We start from the raw sequence: 12,745 nt of genomic DNA, 5'->3' as shown, positions 1-12,745 counted from the left end.
AAGCATAATATGCCGAAAATGTTGCTTCTTCTCTTCCATCTTCAATATTAAAATGGCTACACAAAAATTCACCTACTTTGTTAAGTTTTTTTTTTAAAGCACGCTGATATGGCAGCTGTCATAATACAATCTAACAAAATTGTTTCAAATGAAATTGAAGATAACTAAGCAATACTAGAGCCATCTTATGGGAAAAAGCTGAACGAACTTTTTGGCTAACCCAATAATTATCAATCTGACTGGTTAGGAATAACAAAGATTTCCTTCCCTGGTAGTAGAGCATTTTTCTTACTGAACTTGTCCTGCAGGCCCTGGTTCTGCCCTCCATTGTTCACTGTCTTTGTGCCCTCTGGCTCAGCCTTCCAAAAGATTGTTCTTAGTGCATTATCATACATGACCTTTCTATGGGAGGGTATTGGGGAGCATGCCATGCTTGAGGTTGCTCAGTTGGTGTTAGTTTTGGGGCCAGGGTTCTCATGGAGTCTGAACATTGATGGGCTTTCTCAGGCTGGGAGTGTGGATTATTTGGCAATAGTCTTTCAAAAACTTAAAAGACTTCTGATGTATTTATTCATAATAGTCTCATCTGCAAATAACTATGGCCAAAGGCACTGTCTAGGAAATTTTTCAATCCAAAATCTCTGGCTCTACTCATCACAGCCTATGTCAACTACAGGGTGACTTCTTTGTGATCTTCTAAAATAATAGCTTAAGCTTTTCCCTGTCCTCAGTTTCAGGGCTTTTGTAAGACAGGATTATCATTTCATTCCTGTTGTGGCTGCACCTTGGAGCTATTCTAGACTAGCTGATTTAATCTCATTTTATATTCTATGTCTTCCCATTTGTTAGGCTCCAACTACAGGGTCTTTTTTCAGTTCTTCAGATAGCTGAACTTTTTTTCCTGCTCAGGGCCATTGCCATATGCTGCTTCTCCTTGAAATGTTTTTCCCCGCATATCCTCTTGTTCTTCCTCCTATCCTTCAATTACTAACTCCATCTCATGCCCAGTTCCCAAGTTCAAATGTCACCTATTAAGAGAGACTTTTCTGACCACTATATGTACATAAAGTCACCCATTTTTATTCTCTATTTTGGCTTCATGTTTCCTTCATGATGTTTACCCAATGGATGATTTTAAAATTTGCTTTCTGTAATGGGTTGAATAGTGTTACCACCCAATTAATGTCCACCTAGAATCTCGTAATATGACCTTGTTTGGAAATTGAATCTTTGCAGATATATCAGTTAAGGATCTTGAGATAGAATTATCCTGGATTTAAGGTGGGCCCCAGACCCGATGACTGGTGTCTTTGCAAGAAGAGGAGAGGACACAGAAAGACACATGGGGAAGAATGCCATGTGAAGAAGGAGACAGAAATGGGAGTGATATTGTCACAAGCCAAGGAATGTGAGAGGCCACCAGGAGTGGAATAGGCAAAGAATTTTCCTCTTGAGCCTTTGGAGGGAGCATGGCCCTGTTAATACCTTGATTTCAGACTTCTGGACTCTGGAAATGAGAGAGAATAATTTTTTTTTTGTTTTATGCTATGCAGTTTGTGATAATTTGTTATGACAGCCCTAGGAAACTAATATACTTTTCCTTTTATTTGATTTTTTCCTGACTGTTCTGTAGAATGCTGCTTCTCAGATATGAACCTGCATCAGAGTCACCATGAAGGATTGTTAAAACAGGCTTGCTGGGCTCCAGCCCCAACATTTCAGATTCAGTAGGTCTGAGGTTCTAAGATGAGGCCTAAGGATTTACATTCCTAACAGTTTTTCAGCTCATGATGATGCTTCTGGACTGTGGGGTCAAACTTTGAGGACCACTGCTCTCAGGTATAAATTTCTGAGGTTTGGGACCAGATTTGCCTTTTTCAACATTGTACACTAGACCCCTGACATGGAGTCTGACACATGGTGTGCGATCATTACATATTTGTTAAGTGAATTATTAAGTTGGTAGGTTAAGAAACTCATATTTGTATAGGTTACTCATTCAACATATTCTACTCCTAGCATGACTGCTGGTTACAAATATAAACTGCTGTGCCCAACAATAAAGTTGTATACAGATTTAGTACCTACCTCCTTCTGTGGTGTTAATAACTAAGTATCCCGGCTGTTCACCAACATAAGTCCATCAAATGGTGAGACTTCATATACAGAAGGAGTGAACCCTTTACAAAGAGGCAGCTGAGGATTTGAATACAATGGAATGGAAATTTGACCTATATGATTGCATGTGAATATATTGTTCAGAACTGTGGTTATGGTTATAGACATTTGAGTTAAATTTTTTCCAGCGATGTTCAGATTATATAAGACCTTATTGGCAACTCTGAGAATAGTTCCTTGCATTCAGACTACTGAGGAAAAACGTTTCCTCAATATTGGGATTTATTGATCCCAAGTACATATTAGCATATGTCGGTTGCAAACTGGTGGCCCATGGGCAAAATCTGCCTAGTTGATGTGTTTTGTTTGGCTTGCACAGTATTTTTTAAATGTGGGAAACTTCACATACATATTTAGATATCTACCTTCTTGATAAAAGCCCTTAAAGCAACAGTCTGCCAGATCTAATTAGAAGCTACCACGTTTAGATGGGTCAGGGGCTCCTCAGAGAGACAGTACCCCAACTGCCTATCTTACACCTGACTTTCATTCCTTTACTTCCTGTAGACACATGAGTTTTCAACCTGTCGTGTTATGTAACAAACATTAGTGAACATGTGCTGTGTATCAGGAACTGAAATTGGATGTGAAAAGATGATTAAGACAGGCCTTGGCTTCCAAGCACACATGGTCTATTGGGAGAGATAGGCACTGAAGCAAATAATTATAATGGGGAAAGTGCTATCTATAATGGAGGTTTGCATAAAGTATTAGAGGAATTACTACTAATTATTGCAAAGAAGCGAGAGAGAGAGAAAAAAGATCCAAAAGTTTTTTGTTCTTTCTCAGATGAAATGCCATAGATGTGGGGAAGATTTTTTTAAAATGCAGAATGATTCTTGGCAAAGTGCATGATTTCCACTGGGCTTGTCCTTTGCTTTTTTCCCTTTTTATATGTAACTATTTTGTTTATTGAAAACATTTAGTTTGTGCTCCTCTTATCTTTGCCACTGAGGATAGCGATATGATAACAAGTTTATTGACTTTGTCTTTTTCTTTCTTCATGCTGTCATGCACATGATAAAATATTTCATTTCAGATTACTGCATTTTCAGTGTCACCAGAAACAAATGATAATAAAAATAATTAAATAAACAAAGTACTACCAACCACCGCCACCAATATGTTTTGTATTTGGCCAATACTGTTTTGGTTTTAGCTAACTCTGGCGTATAAGACACTTTTCATCAATGACTTGTTTTACTTTTCATCAGAATCATCATTTTTAACCTGGATGTATGAAGCATGATAATTGCCTGGGTAATTATGGCAGAAGTATTGGGTTGGACAAAAACTTCGTTCGGGTTTTTCTGTACAATGTTGCAGAAAACCCCGAATGAACTTTTTGGCCAACCCAATATGATTTCATGTAGGATTTAGCATAGGAACAGTTGGAGAAATGCCTCCTTATAATTTGTGATGGCATCATGCTTGTTTCTGCTTGTGACCTCTGCCTAAAAGAATTTTTATTACTCCCAGGAATATGCACCTGATTATCTGTGTTAATTACTGGTGGAAAAGGAATGAAGCACCAGAATCACCTAGAGAAAAGAGGTTCTCAGGCTTAAAGTCTAAAGATTTTTGTACATGAGACTATCTTGAACAATATAATAAGGTCTACCAACAAAGAATTTTCACCAAAATGAAAGTGAGATATTAAGTGTAATACTAGATCCTGGAATTTCAAAGTGTTCTTAATGTGATAGTCAGTGCAAATCATTTGACTTTCTATGAGTCTTATTTTTTTATTATATGTGTTCCATCCCCCCTATACTAATGCCTCTCTTTTACTCTTTCTCTTTTTCCCTACAGTCCTACTGAGTACTTCTACTTTCTTCCAGTATATTGTCTTGGCCAAGGATGTTAAGTTTTCTTTGCTTTATGTCTCTTCTTTTTTTTTTTTTTTTTTAAATATTTATTTATTTATTTTTGGCTGTGTTGGGTCTTCTGTGCGAGTTGGGTTTCTGTGCGAGGGCTTTCTCTAGTTGCGGCAAGTGGGGGCCACTCTTCATCACGGTGCGCGGGCCTCTCAATGTCGCGGCCTCTCTTGTTGCGGGGCACAAGCTCCAGATGCGCAGGCTCAGTAGCTGTGGCTCACGGGCCTGGTTGATCCGTGGCATGTGGGATCTTCCCAGACCAGAGCTCGAACCCATGTCCCCCGCATTAGCAGGCAGATTCTCAACCACTGCGCCACCAGGGAAGCCCCTATGTCTCTTCTTTTTAATATAAAAATAAATATTTTTGTCTCTTATGTTAAAAGGTAGTAAGAATTAACCTGATAAAATCTAGGAAAGAATTAAATATATTATTATCAGGTTGTTGCAACGAAATAAAAATCATCCTTAAAATTTCACTGAAGTATGGCAAGTATTTCTTGAGAGTCTAGCTCCTGAAAAATGAAGAGTACTGAGCATTGTTTTGTGCTTAACATGTTTAGAACAGTGTGAATTCATATGGTGTGAAAGATTTCTTTTAAAGTTAGTGTCATCTGGTGTGTCTGGCTGCACTGAGAACTCGGAGTTGTGTCAGTCTGATTAGGATATCCTACTGAGTGTGTTGTTAAAAACCCTGCTGTGCTTTTCATTTTTTTACCTTTCCTTGGTCCTGGCTTGAGGGTCAGCACATTGTTATGACTAGAATTGACCACCATGTTTAAATTTCCAACTGAGCCAGTTTTCTCTGATATTCTGCTGGCCAATCCATGTGTTACTTGTTCCTGACCAAAATGACATTTTATTTAGAGAGTGGAAAGCCTCAGGCAAACTCTAGAAAGATAATAGAAAGTAGTTAGTGAAAATCATTGACCCTCAAGGTAACTATTCTAGTGTGTTGGAATAAAGGTTACAATTTGATTTGATTTGGCTTTAGGAGTTGTGAATAGGAGGCAAGAGGGAAGCCTTTGGTGTTGCCCAGGCCTGCCTTTGTCCTGTTCCCAAGAAGTCCCTGAGCATGGTTTTGATAAGGTCAACCCACTGTGATCCAGAGGTTGGCCTGGACCTACAGACTCAGAGACCTGACTGGTTAACACAATTGAAGTCAACCTGTCCCTCATCATGCAATTACGTATCATCCCCGTTCATAAAGTTGGACATAAAGCAGAGCAGAATTTATTAATTTCCAGTAAAATTAGTAAGAGTGCTGAAATCTTGTGTCCTCTAGTCAACCCAAATGCTCTCTACAGACAAAATACACAAGAAGCCAAATTAAAAATGGAAAGCTAGTTGTGAACATTTATTTGAAAAGAGGGGTGTTACACTGTTATCTCCGCAAAGCCACATTTAGCCCTAGTACTGAACGAGTTGGGCTAAATCACCCTGTTTTCACTGAAAGGATTGGAAAGTCACTACAGTTGCTTGCTTCAGGCACCTTCTTTGCCTGGCTTCTGATTAAGCCCCTATTCATCCCATTGGCTGAGTTCAGCCAGAAGTGGTCATGCTTTCCTACCCATGGAGCTAGTCTTTCTTTAAGGAGACGTTGCATATAACTATTCCTATCATATAGTTTTCAAAATGGTAAACCCAGGACAACTTAACTCCAATCTTTTACAATTTCTTGGAATATAATGCTGTCATTTCCAATATACTAACTATAGGTCTACATTCTACACTTTTTTTTTTAATATTTATTTATTTGACTGTGTTGGGTCTTCCTTGCGGCATGTGGGGTCTTCGTTGTGGCGCTCGTTGTGGGCGCATGGACTCCTCTCTGGTTGTGGCATGCAGGCTTTCAGAGCACGTGGGCTCTGTAGTTGTGGCACGTGGGCTCTCTAGTTGAGGCATGCAAGCTCAGTAGTTGTGGCGCATGGGCTTACTTGCCCCACGGCATGTGGGATCTTAGTTCCACTGACCAGGGCTTGAACCCGTGTCCCCTGCATTGGAAGGTGGATTCTTTACCATGGACCACCAGGGAAATCCCTAGGTCTACATTCTAAAGGTATAACAGGCTTAATGAAGGCAATGATTATCAAAGGGCTGGAAACTAAGGTTTAAAAAGAGTTGCAGACTGCCTTAATTCTAATAAGTGCTCTGCTATTTACTGGCCATGTAGACTTGGCAAAGAAACTTACAACTTTAAGTCTCAGTTTTCCCGTCTGTAAGATGGGAATAATAATATTGCCTGCTTCATGGAATAGTTAGGATTAAATGACATGATATATACATAAGGTTAAACAAATTTCCGGGCATTTATTGAAGTAAGCATTAAGTTGAATGTTAGTTATTACTATTTATAATATTATAATACATGCTATTTTTAATCATGCCTTAAAAACGCCAATCAGGTGAAGTGGGCTGATCAGATTTGAATGGAGATTTTGATTCTCTTGGTGCAATGAGTTCTCTGTGTCAATGGCAGAACTTCCAGGATCCTTCTAACTGCTACTTTTGGATACATTGAAAGCTATAGTCCCTTCTCATGACTAAATCCCATCAAAAATTATATTTCAGTTATTCCAGTACCTCTGCATATGCAGATACAACCTGGGAATGATGTAGTTTCTATTTTGGAACTTCTCAAAGAGGGTGTTTTATTTTATGAAGATTTCTTAGTCATTTCTACAGATTATTTGGGTGTCTAACCAAATTCAAAATGCATTAGCTACCATATTCCTTCTGATTTCAAACCAGCAAAATGTGGTAAACAAAATGAATACACTTTGAAAAGTCCTGCTATAGATAACATGGCCTGGATGGTTTGATAGGTCAGGAAAAGAGAAATCAAATTTCAATTAAAATATTTAATAAGCTGGAATGGTGCAACAAAATATGCAACTCCTCCATAATTCCAGGACAGTTGTAATATCAAATTGACTCATCACCATTTTAATTCTGAGTTGATTTGTTATTATTATGAAACAGCTCTTATTTTGCGGGTATAATTGATAATACAAATAAAGAGCCAATACATAAAACTCACATTGAATTTCGTGAGCATGAAAGCTATAACAATGCTCTATTTTAAATTCAAATATACATTCCACATCCCAGTTCTTCATTGCTACTTATCTCACCTGTCCACATATCATTCAGGTGATGAGTCACTCAGTCTTTCTTACTTGGAAGAGGAACAAAGTAATATCTTTCATTTTAACATCTGTCTTGAATTTTATAAAGAGGGTGAGATCTTACCCAGAACTCTTTGCACTGTTCAGAAGAAAGGAATACCCTCTCTTGATCTTGAGGGCTGAGTCATTGTCTGTATCATAAGATAAGAAGTCAAGGATGATGGAACATTGCTTTTTCAAATTCCCTTCCATGATAATGACTAGCCCCCAGTTTTTCCACATTGAAATCATACATCTGACATGTTGTAAAAGGAAGAGCTAACATAGGAATCTCAGGTCCATATTACTTAATGATAATAAGAAGTGCTAAGTGTTCTATCAAAAATATGACAAAATGGCCCTAGGAAAAGGTTTTCTTCCTGCTATATTGACTTAACCTTTTTCAGAGGTGCTCCAGTTTCTCATCACCTGCTTTGCCTTTGGCCCAGAACACCTTCTGCCCTTCCCATCCTTCATCCATCTGGCTTCATGCTGCTTGTCCTGCATGGACTTAACTCAACATCACCTCCTCTTAAAGATGCTGTCTACACTGGCCTCCTTCCACTCTGACTTAGGTGTCGTTCTTCTGTATTCTTCTTTGATCCCATAGCACTCTGCTCATACCTCAATGCTCTTATTAGCTAAGTAGAAATATCTCATTTTCTTGTCCATTTTTTTAGTGTATAGTAGATGCCCTATATGTTTGTTTAATAAGGAATAAATGAAGGGATGAATGGAAGAAATGTTTATTTTTGCCTGGGGCAGTTGGAAAGTTCCTACATTTGGATTGTTCTAGAAGGATGGGTAGGTGTTTGTCAATAAAGAAACAAAGAAGGGGATTCTAGGTAGAAAGAACTGTGCATGACAAGGACAAGAAATGAAAACACTTGGCGAGTAGAGGGAGGAGTTAATGTTTTGCTGTATAGTGAGACAAGTGGATGAGATAAAGTGGAATCAGGTGGGTAATAGAACAGTGTTGGATAGGTCAGGTGAGATTAAATTATGAAAGACTTTTGAAGCTGGAGTAAGCAGAAAAGAAATCATTGTAACTTCTTAGGTAAGCAACAGATGTAATTGAAATGGAATATGTGTTTACAAACAACAGAAAAGATAAGCATATGTATCATTTCTTTGTGAACTCTGACTCCATAAAGCTCAGTATACTTTGAAAAATAAGAATAGGCATAAGCTCTTGGGTACTCTTTTAAGAAATATTGCATAAATAAATTGATAGATGGAGAGAAAGATAGAAGGCTCATGGGTAGATTTGTAGCAAAATTGATTTTTATGATTTGCAGTGCATATGGGAACCCCAGACATGTTAGTATTTAATTGGCCATTAATGTGCCCTTTGGGATTAAAAATTTTATTTCTAATCTTCTGATATCTTTGACAATAAAGTTTCAGGCTCTGGAGACTAAGTGCTATTGTATCAAAGCCACTGACTTCCAGGGATAAATTAAAATTCTGGAACTTTAGGAATTGTCCGGGGAAGACATTTTCTACCTAGTTTGGGAGGCAGATCATAAATATTCTTTACACTTAAACAGGTATCATCATTGCTGGTACATTTACCTGTTGCTTACATGTTTGAAGATATATCCATTCATTTATCTAGGCAACATTAAAATGGCGCCCATTTATTTGACAAATACTATTTTTCCAGCTCCATATTTAATGCAGATATTTTGACCTAAAATTATGTGAAGAAAGGATTGAGTCTGAATTGGGGTCTATAAGTCATTATGCATTTCTGTGTAAGGTGTTTAGTGTTTTGTGAGAGGTGAGGTAATTATAGACAGGTGTATATGTAGCAAGTCTATCTATGTGAATACCCAAATTGGGGTATTCATCAATAATCAAATGTATGATATTTTGCCCATGGAACCATAAATCATATAGCTCAAGAGCTGGCAATTTTTCTAAAAAGGGCCAGATGGTATACATGTTGGGCTTTGTGGGCTATACGATACCTGTTACAACTTCTCACTTCTGTCATTCCAGGGTAAGCAGCCATGTACAGCATGTAAATAAATAAGCATGGCTGTGTTCTAATAAAGCTTTATTTATGGATACTGAAATTTGAATTTTGTATGATTTTCACATATCATGAAATATTATGCTTTTTATTCTTTTCATCCATTAAAAGACCTAAAAAACATTATCAGCTCATGAGCCATACAAAAACAGGTGGCAAGCCAGATTTGGCCCATGAGCCAATGTTTGCTGATTCCAGACAAAGATGATCATCTTTGCATCTAGAATCATTTTCTGGATCTGCCTGATGGATCTACTTCCAAGATGCCTGGATGAGAAGCATCCCTTCCTTGGAAACCAGTTTTTACTTAAGTATTGATGAGACTGATTCTCACACCAACTACTAATTACCTTTTACAGCAGGTGGTTTTCCATGTGGTGCAAACCAAGGAATGCATTGTGAATCACGGAGGGAAGGTGGTGTGGGAAACCCCCTTCCTTACTTTCAGAGCTTTCCTAGCCTCAACTTCTTCCACTCCCTCTTCACTAACTCATGTTAGAGCATCAGACTTTTCAGGAGCTGATGCCAGCCAGGGCTCCTGGAAGTAGGTAGAAGCAATGGAAAGTAACATTTAGCAGGAACAGGGTGGCCCTTGTTTCCAGGTTATATCTTGGAATAGATGTTTTCCTTTTTTTCCCAAGAACTGCCAGTAAGCTAGGAATGCAAGTTGCACTGATGGAAATGCCAGTCCTAGCAGCTGAGTGACCAACAGCATGCTTACCTTTGGTAGAGATTTTAAAAATATATATGTACATTCACAGATAAGTATGTATACATGTACTCATGTACAGGAGGCAGGCTGTAGTCAGAGTCTGGGATATAAAATGATAATTAAGCAGTATCTTTGGGACCAGTATCTGGAAGGGAGGAAAAAGAAGCAATAGGGAGTAGAGGGAGAAGTTGAGCTGCTGTGCAGGCCCAAAGACAAAGACCCTATGGGGAGCTCTGTAATTAGAATTGTCCATCAGAGTTGTCCCAGGTTGGGCCAGGATAGGCACGTCTTTATTCTCTCACACTAATTATGTCATTAGATTGAGAGCCACACAGGAAGGGGTATGACCTTATGCGAGGCCGTTCTCTGCAGTTGGCTGACAGCTGAAGGCTCTACTGACTGCACTCACAGACCTAGGCTACAAGTCCTTTAATGAAGAATTCTATTTCTCTATCCCTTAACTCTCTGTCCATCTGTCCATCAATCCGTCCATTCATTTATCTATGTATCAGTCAGTCTACTGTGTGCGTGTGTGTGTGTACAGATGTGTGTAAATTTAGGAATTCTAAAATTATAAATCCTAGCATAGTGCCAAGCTCTTGAAATAATTTGCTGGAAGGATTAACTATAATTAATGTCTGACAAGGCATCATAGCTGGTTATAAGTATTTGTTTTGTTTTCATTACTTAGCATGAAATTTATCTTTTGGCAGTTTATCTTGAGATTAGTGAGTTTGTGATAAAGTTCTTTTTTATTGCCTTTATTGATTTTCTTTTTCATATCTGGACTACACTCTTTTTTTGAAAAAAAACATGACTGTTTTGACAATTCTTTTTGTTTGTTTACAAGTTACTGTCATTGTTGACTACATCTTCCTTTGGAGTGATAATTTATTAGATGCCCTCATGTCCCATCTCTGCTATCACTGACAATGAAATCAGGTAGCTGACCCTAAATTGTCTATTATTTCTCTCCTCTTTGCCCTTGTCATCCAATATGTCTCCAGGCTCTGCCAACTTTACCTTAGTATGAGTTTTCAGATTTTGGCATCTGTAATATCTGCCTAAGGCTAGGTTCTACTTATCTTACACTTAAAATATTTTAATGGCCTCTGGCTTGTTTTCTTGGCATTTGTGGAGACACATTACATCCAGCAACAGATTCATTTTCAAGAGGTTCTAATAGCTTTACCTTCTCTGGGTGCTGCCCTGGCTCTCACTGGCCTTTTCTTAAGGTCCCCCTCCTGTCACTGCTGCCTGTTATTCTTATGTCCTGGGCTCACCCCTTCTCTTCAGCTAGAGCCACACTGGCCTCCTAGGAAGACACACTGGTTTTCCCTTCAGTTCTGTACAATTGCTGTTCCCTCAGTTTGAGATTCTGCTCTCCCTGTATCTCCGCGGGGCTCTTTTCCTCCCTACACTTAGGACTCTGATAAAATTCCATTTTCACAGACCAGTATTAACCATCTGCCCAAAGAAGCCAGACCCATTCTTTTTTTTTTTTTTAATTTATTTATGGCTGTGTTGGGTCTTCGTTTCTGTGCGAGGGCTTTCTCTAGTTGCGGCAAGCGGGGGCCACTCTTCATCGCGGTGCACGGGCCTCTCACTATCGCGGCCTCTCTTGTTGCGGAGCACAGGCTCCAGACGCGCAGGCTCAGTAGTTGTGGCTCACGGGCCTAGTTGCTCCGCGGCACGTGGGATCTTCCCAGACCAGGGCTCGAACCCATGTCCCCTGCATTGGCAGGCGGACTCCCAACCACTGCGCCACCAGGGAAACCCAGACCCATTCTTCTCTATCCTCTTACCCTTCCTTATTTTTCTCCATGGTACTTATTAGTATCTAAAAATATTTTATATACTTATCACTTGGTTTTTTTCATCTTCCCCCATTACAATGTCACCCACAAAAACAGGACCTTTGTCTATCTCCTTCGCTGTTTATCCTGTGTCCTTGTACTGACAGAGGTCAAAGATCAAAAGGACAAAGATCCTTACACTGACCATCTAGGAAATTATACATTTTGATAAAATTATACATTAAAAAAACTTTTTTATTGAAGTATATTTGATTTACAATGTTAGTTTCTGGTGTACAGCAAAATGATTCGGTTTTTTATATATATATATATTGTTTTTCATATTCTTTTGCCTTATGGTTTATTACAAGATATTGAATATAGTTCCTTGTGCTATACAGTAGGACCTTGTTATCTTCTTATATATAGTAGATTGTATCTGCTAATCACAGACTCCTAACTTATTCCTCCCCCAGCTCCTTCCCCTTTGGTAATCATGTTTGTTTTCTATGTCTGTGAGTCTGTTTCTGTTTTGTAGATATGTTCATTTGTGTCATATTTTAGATTCCACATATAAGTGATATCATATGGTATTTGTCTTTCTCTCTGTGACTTACTTCACTTAGTGTGATAATGTCTAGGTCCATCCATGTTGCTGCAAATGGCATTATTTCATTCTTTTTTATGGCTGAGTAATATTCCATTGTATATATGTACCACATCTTCTTTACCCATTCCTCTGAGGATGGACATTTGGGTTGCTTCCATGTTTGGCTATTGTGTAAATAGTGTTGCTATGAACATTAGAGTGCATTTATCTTTTCAAATTATAGTTTTCTCTGGGTATATGCCCAGGAGTGGGATTGCCGGATCATATGGCAACTCTTGTTTTCATTTTTTTAGGAACCCCATACTATTTTTCATAGTTGCTGCAGCAATTTACATTCCCACCAACAGTGTAGGAGGGTTCCCTTTTCTCC

At 38.6% G+C, this 12,745-nt stretch overlaps 1 protein-coding gene across 7 annotated transcripts in view; it reads left to right on the top strand.

Moving 5' to 3' along the window:
- RGS7 (regulator of G protein signaling 7) overlaps window positions 1-12,745 on the top strand; it is a 584,592-nt gene that overhangs the window by 223,612 nt on the left and 348,235 nt on the right. For 2 of the 7 annotated variants that reach the window (XM_059940741.1, XM_059940743.1), the window contains one exon: window positions 1,634-1,839. The exons of the other annotated variants lie outside the window; for them this stretch is intronic. The gene's annotated coding sequence lies outside the window, so the exon portion shown is untranslated. The remainder of the gene's footprint in view (window positions 1-1,633; window positions 1,840-12,745) is intronic. 7 annotated transcript variants of the gene reach the window in all.

This window comes from Balaenoptera ricei, chromosome 1 (genome assembly GCF_028023285.1).
Source record: "Balaenoptera ricei isolate mBalRic1 chromosome 1, mBalRic1.hap2, whole genome shotgun sequence".
Lineage (NCBI taxonomy): Eukaryota > Metazoa > Chordata > Mammalia > Artiodactyla > Balaenopteridae > Balaenoptera > Balaenoptera ricei.
The sequence above is the reverse complement of the archived record's forward strand: the minus strand, read 5'-3'. Positions and strand labels throughout refer to the sequence as shown.